Source organism: Mastomys coucha, unplaced genomic scaffold (genome assembly GCF_008632895.1).
Source record: "Mastomys coucha isolate ucsf_1 unplaced genomic scaffold, UCSF_Mcou_1 pScaffold13, whole genome shotgun sequence".
NCBI classification, from domain to species: domain Eukaryota; kingdom Metazoa; phylum Chordata; class Mammalia; order Rodentia; family Muridae; genus Mastomys; species Mastomys coucha.
This window is the reverse complement of record NW_022196895.1, coordinates 83,806-90,345: the sequence shown is the minus strand read 5'-3', so window position 1 is coordinate 90,345 and position 6,540 is coordinate 83,806. Positions and strand designations below refer to the sequence as shown.

The window sequence follows — 6,540 nt, the reverse complement described above, 5'->3', positions numbered from 1 at the left end:
ATGTGAATGTGTATGTCTGTGTGTATGTGAATGTGTATGTCTATGTGTGTGTGAATGTGTATGTCTGTGTGTATGTGAGTGTGTATGTCTATGTGTGTGTGAATGTGTATGTCTATGTGTGTGTGAGTGTGTATGTCTATGTGTATGTGAGTGTGTATGTCTATGTGTGTGTGAATGTGTATGTCTGTGTGTATGTGAATGTGTATGTCTATGTGTGTATGAATGTGTATGTCTATGTGTGTGTGAGTGTGTATGTCTGTGTGTGTGAATGTGTATGTCTATGTGAGTGTGTATGTCTATGTGTGTGTGAGTGTGTATGTCTATGTGTATGTGTGTATGTCTATGTGTGTGTGAATGTGTATGTCTGTGTGTATGTGAATGTGTATGTCTATGTGTGTGTGAATGTGTATGTCTATGTGTATGTGAGTGTGTATGTCTATGTGTGTGTGAGTGTGTATGTCTATGTGTATGTGTGTGTATGTCTATATGTGTGTGAATGTGTATGTCTGTGTGTATGTGAATGTGTATGTCTATGTGTGTGTGAATGTGGGTTCCCAAGGAGGCCAGAAGCATCTGGTTCCCCTGGAGCTTCCCAACATGGGTGCTGGGAACTGAACTCAGGTACTCTGTAAGAGTAGCACATGTTCTAAATGACTGAGCCATCTCTCCGGCCCCATGATAAAATATCCCTCTGCCAGGACATTCAAATGAAATTCATTACAATCAGGATAGCTTTATTACTAGTAGTATCCATAGTTTGTTTTTTTATAAAGAAAAGACTCAAGGTATAAGCTCAAATTCCTCACCCTGTGCTGCTGTGTCATCTTTCTCTCACCAGCAGGTACTGACTGGACTGCAGGCTAGAGTCGCTGTGTTGCCTGTGGCTGATCTCTGATTTGTTAAGGACCTCCCCACCTTCCTTCACCATCAGCAGGGTTGATAGTGGATCTGGTAGTGAGTAGGAGGTGGTTTGGCACCCAGTCGCTATTTTCTTATCTATAATTTCCAAAATGTAGGTCCTGGTTTTGTTTCTGTTGCCACAATAAAATACTCTTGACAGAGACTTCTTAGGGTAGAAAGAGCTTACTTTAGTTCACAGTTCCAGGTTGGATAATCCATCAAAGCACGGAAGTCAAGGGAGCAGAATGTGAAGTAGCTGGTCAACTTCCCCCCACCCCACACACAGAGAGAGAGGGGGGGGGAGAGGAAGAGAGAGAGAGAGAGAGAGAGAGAGAGAGAGAGAGAGAGAGAGAGAGAGAGAATGAATGAAAATGAATATGCATACCTGGTTACCAGTATTCAGCTCATTTTCTTGCACAATCTAAGACTCAAACCCAGTGAATGGTGTGTATCTACTATCAGAATCAAGGTGACCTTCCACAGACATGCCCATAAGCCAACCACATCTAGACAGTATTTCAATGTGACTCTCCACAGGTGAATCTAGACTGTGTCAAGTTGACAACTAAAACTCACCAGCATAGGGACAAGAGCGAAGTCTCAGCAGTTAAAAGCACTTGGTGCTCTTTGAGAGGACCTGTGCTTAGTTTCCAGTGCCCACATGGTGTTCAAGTCTGTTTATAACTCCAGCTCCAGGGGACAGCCGGCATGCATGTGGTGCACACACAGGCATGCAAGCAAAACATTCACACACAAAACAAAGATAAAGAAACATTTGAAACATCATAGTAGAAACACCGACTTGGGCTTCTATTTTCAATTATCTTTTTCTGTGGCGTCTCAGCTCTAAATTTCCTTTATCTCCTTTCTGTGATTTCTTTTATAGTCAGTCGAGGAAACAATACAAAAGAAATGGGCAAGGAAAGTCCAGGTTTCAGGTGAAGTAAAGCGTATCCTTTGGCCAGTGCAGCTGTGTACTCGTGGTTAAGATGGCAAGACAAAGGGATTGGTACACCAGACACGGACCTGTGAGTTGTTTCGACTTTGAGAAGCAGGTGGCATTAAAGAGGAGGCTTCATGGAGGAGTGTGATTTTGACCTGGGAGTGCTGTGAGAAGCGATTCCAGATGGAACCTCCATTTCACCTCAGGCTGGGTGTCAGAGTTCAGGGAAGTAACGTTAGGGCTCCTGCAAGACTTGGATCCATTTATAAAACAAGGAGGTGAATGCTTGTGTATGAATGTGTATATGTGATTTATAGTGTCATGTTATTTCAGAAGGTGTGGACTATTCAGCCACTCAAGGCCAGTGGCTTAAATAGTAAGGAGACATTTTTATATCACACAAAAAAGTCCATATACAGGAGATCCTACAAGTTGCTTAACTCAGTCACTTAACAGTGGAATTTTGGCTAGAGTCTTTCCTCACCCCACCTGCCCTCCTTTGCTGGTTGCTGATCCTAATGCCTCCTTTGATGGCACACGTCTAGGCAGCAAGGCCAGAAAGGGTAGATACTCTCAGCGTCTACACTCTGTCTTGTCTGTTTGTGAGACAGGACTGTGTCTGCAAAAGTAGTAAATGGGCAACTAGGAATGACTTCTATGGATTGATGAATGCTTAAAAGCATTCATAAAATTAAGGACAGCTGCTGGGCAGTGGTGGCGCACGCCTTTAATCCTAGCACTTGGGAGGCAGAGGAAGGCAGATTTCTGAGTTCGAGGCCAGCCTGGTCTACTGAGTGAGTTCCAGACAGCCAGGGCTACACAGAGAAACCCTGTCTCAGAAAAAACAAAAGAAAAAAAAATTAAGGACAGCTTGGGAGAGAGCTGGGATTTGGGCCAACTCTCAGAGATGCACAGGAACTCCTATTCCTTCTCATCTCATTTCTTCTGTGAACCAAGCCTTTGGCACTCACACAGTGCCATCAGATGTTGCCTATTGTCTCAGTGAACAGATTAAGCAGTGGTTTGGAAGATTTTCATGAACATTGTGTGTCCTGTACTTCAGTATCATGTAGAATTCAGAGCTCTCACTGTATCTATCTCCCCCACCCATCTTCCCAGTTTTCAAATCTAGGTTATGGGCTGAACAAATGACTCATCCTGGATTATGAGATTACAGCATGTGATTGTGTTATTCAGTTGGGCCTCATATAATGGGAGGACACACAAAATGCATTTATGTGTATGTGACTATTATACTTGTCCCACATTGACAACACCAGTATCATGATACTTCCCAGAGATGGCTGCTGTTTTATTATCTAGTGCTCTCTCTCTCTCTCTCTCTCTCTCTCTCTCTCTCTCTCTGTCTGTCTCTCTGTCTCTCTGTCTCTCAAAAATTATTACTTATTTTATTTATTTACATTTCCAATACTCCTTTCTCGGTTTCCCCTCTGCAACTTCCCTATGTCATCCCTACTCCCCCCTGCTTCTATGAGGGTGCTCCCCCACCCACTCCCACCTCCCCACCCTAGCATTCCCCTCCCACTGATGATAAGGCCATCCTGTGCTACATATGCGGCTGGAGCCATGGGTCCCGTCCCTGGGAGTTCTGGGGTGTCTGGTTGGTTGATGTTCTTCCTGTGGGGTTGCGAACCTCTTCAGCTCCTTCAGTCCTTCCCCTAACTCCAGCATTGGGGTCTGTGTGCGATGGTTAGCTGCAAGCATCCACATCTGTATTGGTCAGGCTCTGAGTGCTTTCTTCACCATCCACATGTCTACATTTTCTTCATGTACTCTCTGCTATGCCCAGTACACACTGGCTTCTATGTGTCTTAAAGGCTCTGAAAACCAACACATTTTTTTTCTTGCACATACAACACCAGATAGTTTTGTGAGGCAAGTACAGGCATCACCAGTTGGCGCTCTACAATATATCCCATTTCATTCTGCTGTATTGTAGCAGCTCCGTATGTCTAGACAAATGAAATGTGCCTTAGTTGTTTTTTGAGATGACTCATGTCCTAGTTTTGTTTCTGTTGCTGTGGTAGAATATACTGACAAAAAGCAACTGCAAGTTGAGAAGGCTCATTTTATCTCAAGTCCAGGTTGTACTTCATCACAGCAGGGACACCAAAGCCGCAGAGCCTTGGGGCTGTCATGTCACATCTACAGTCGAAGCAGAGAGAAAGAGTTCCTGGCTTCTACTGCAGTCCCTCACCTGAGACTCTCTTCCCAGGTGATTCTACCTTGTATCAAGTTGACAATTAAAAGGAATGGTCACAACTTGATCCTTTGTGAACTTGACATGCAAAAATATTACTTTAAAGTCAGTCTTTTACCCAAAGTCTCCCATGAAATATAGGCCAACTTGAAAACTCACCAAAGTCTTTGAAAGTCCAAAATATCTTAACCGAGTATCTTTATAAAATGAAAAACAAGTTACACACTTTCCATGTGTTTACATGTTCATAGCCTTATTCTAAGCAGGAAGAATACAAGGGCCGAAGGAGGAAGATGGTGGTGGAATCTTGCGTTACCCAGGAGGAAGTTAAGACGAAGCTAGAGAAGCTGATCAACTGTGAGAAGACCTACCCGCTCCTGTTGCAGGTCGCCACCACCAACGGCCACCACCACAGAATAGACAAGTGCTCCCGCAGGAGCATGCCTTCGAGCAAGTTGCAAATCTACACCTGGATGGATGCAACCTTGAAAGAACTGACTAGTTTAGTAAAGGAAGCCTACCCAGAAGCTACAAAGAAGGGCACGCACTTCAATTTTGCAATTGTTTTTATGGATCTTAAAAGACCTGGATATCAAGTTAAGGAGATTGGCAGCACCAAATCTGGCAGGAAGGGCACTGATGACTTCCTGACCCTGCAGTCACAGAAGTTCCAAATAGGGGATTATCTGGACATAGCCATCACGCCTCCAAATCGGGCACTGCCTTTGTCGGGGGGATGAGACCGTACTGAATTCTATTGACTTTCTTGAAGTTATTTTTCAGCCAGTTTGTAAAATAAACTTACTTAATCCTTTCTCCTTCCCACCCCTACCTTCCACCCCCCCAAAAAGAAAAGAAAATGAATTGTCATACATTAAAACCTCCACAAATCAGCAGTCAGAACACCAGGTCCTCTCTACACACGAGACATGGCACATATTGCCCCTATCGTACATACATACACATCTGCAGAAGACTGAAAAAGGAAGATCATTTAAGCTGAGAGGTTCAAAGTCATCCTAGGCAACAGTGAAACTCCCATTTCCTCCGACCACCCCCCCAAATAAAGTTTTAAACGTTAAAAAAATAAAATAAAAAAGAAAGAACACCAGGTCTTACAGCTGCATGCCCAGCAGGTGGAATTCACAAGGCAATCTTCCAGTTCTGAAGCGCTTTGGTAGCTCCACCCATCTAGCTCTTGCACTTGTAGCACGCCTAACATCTCTTGCAGGCTTAGGCCAGCCCCACACCTGTTTTTCTTCGTGATGAACATCCCACAGTCTCTAATATCCTCGTATCTCCATTGTAATCGAGGCTTCACTGGCACATCTCTGTGCCATGGCCTCTCAGGGCCTCTGCAGCAACTTTTGCCCCACTGTGCCTGCTCTCCATGATGCCCTTTCATCCTTCTGCATCCTTCATACCTGGGATGTGGCTGAGCCCTCTTGGGTTCTGACCCCAAGGAAAGCACACTATTGGTGCAGAGAACAAGGTTTCATATAGTGGTACAGATCTCTGTATCCATTCTACAGCACTGGCCTGAAAGCTCTCACACCCAAATTTTCCTCTGCCAAACAAGCTAGTTTATTACCTTTAAATTCAACTTAACTAGGTTTTCAGAACACAGACAATAAAGACATCTTGTCTACAATAACACAGGCATGGTCCCAAAGCCGGTCCTGTTCCCTTCTGGACCATGAGCCAGTCCTCTTCTGTGTCTGTCTGTCTCTCAGTATCACTTCCAAGATTACACAAGAATAGTCCATGTGTCTCTTCTTCCAGCATTTATGGCTTTTCTAGTCCAACATACCAAATGGCTCCACCTTTCTCTGATAGTTCCCAAGCTTAAAGGTCTTAGAGTCAAGTCTGTCACAGCAGCAAGCTTACGTCTTTTCTGTTTGTTTCTGTCCCAGTTTGACTTCTGTTGTGATAAAATAAACTGACTAAACATTGGAGGAGTTTGTTTTAGCTCACAGTTCCAAGTTACAGTCCATCATAGCAAGGAAGTCTAGGTGGCTGGAACTTCAGACAGACACAGTGGTCAAGAGCAGAGAGAGATTATCCCATGCATGCCTCAGGCTCAGTTTTTCTATACTCTGCTACAGGGTCCAAACCAAGGATCAAGCTGCCCATTTTCAGGTTAGATCTTCCTCTATCAGTTAAGGCAGTCCAGACAATCCCCCACAGACGTGTTGACATGCATGCTGGCCCTAAGCAATCCCTCAGTGGTACTCTCTTCTCCGTTGGTTAAATTGATAATTAAAACTAACAATTCCAAAGGACACCGATGAGATTATAAGTGGCAGTATGTGTGTGTTATTCAAGGGATATATTTTTGATAGTTTTTGAGAATTTCATACAATATATACCCTTCCCTGATTACCTCTCACATTCACTCCCCACTTTTCTACAAACCCAACTTTGTGTCCTTAAGAAAAAACCTATCAACTACAGTTTGTGGTAACCATATCCTTTT

General features: G+C 43.9%; 1 pseudogene; it reads left to right on the top strand.

Annotated features, from left to right (window-relative positions):
* The first annotated feature begins 3,501 nt into the window (after positions 1–3,501).
* Positions 3,502–4,899, top strand: LOC116087516 (annotated as a pseudogene).
* Positions 4,900–6,540: the final 1,641 nt, after the last annotated feature.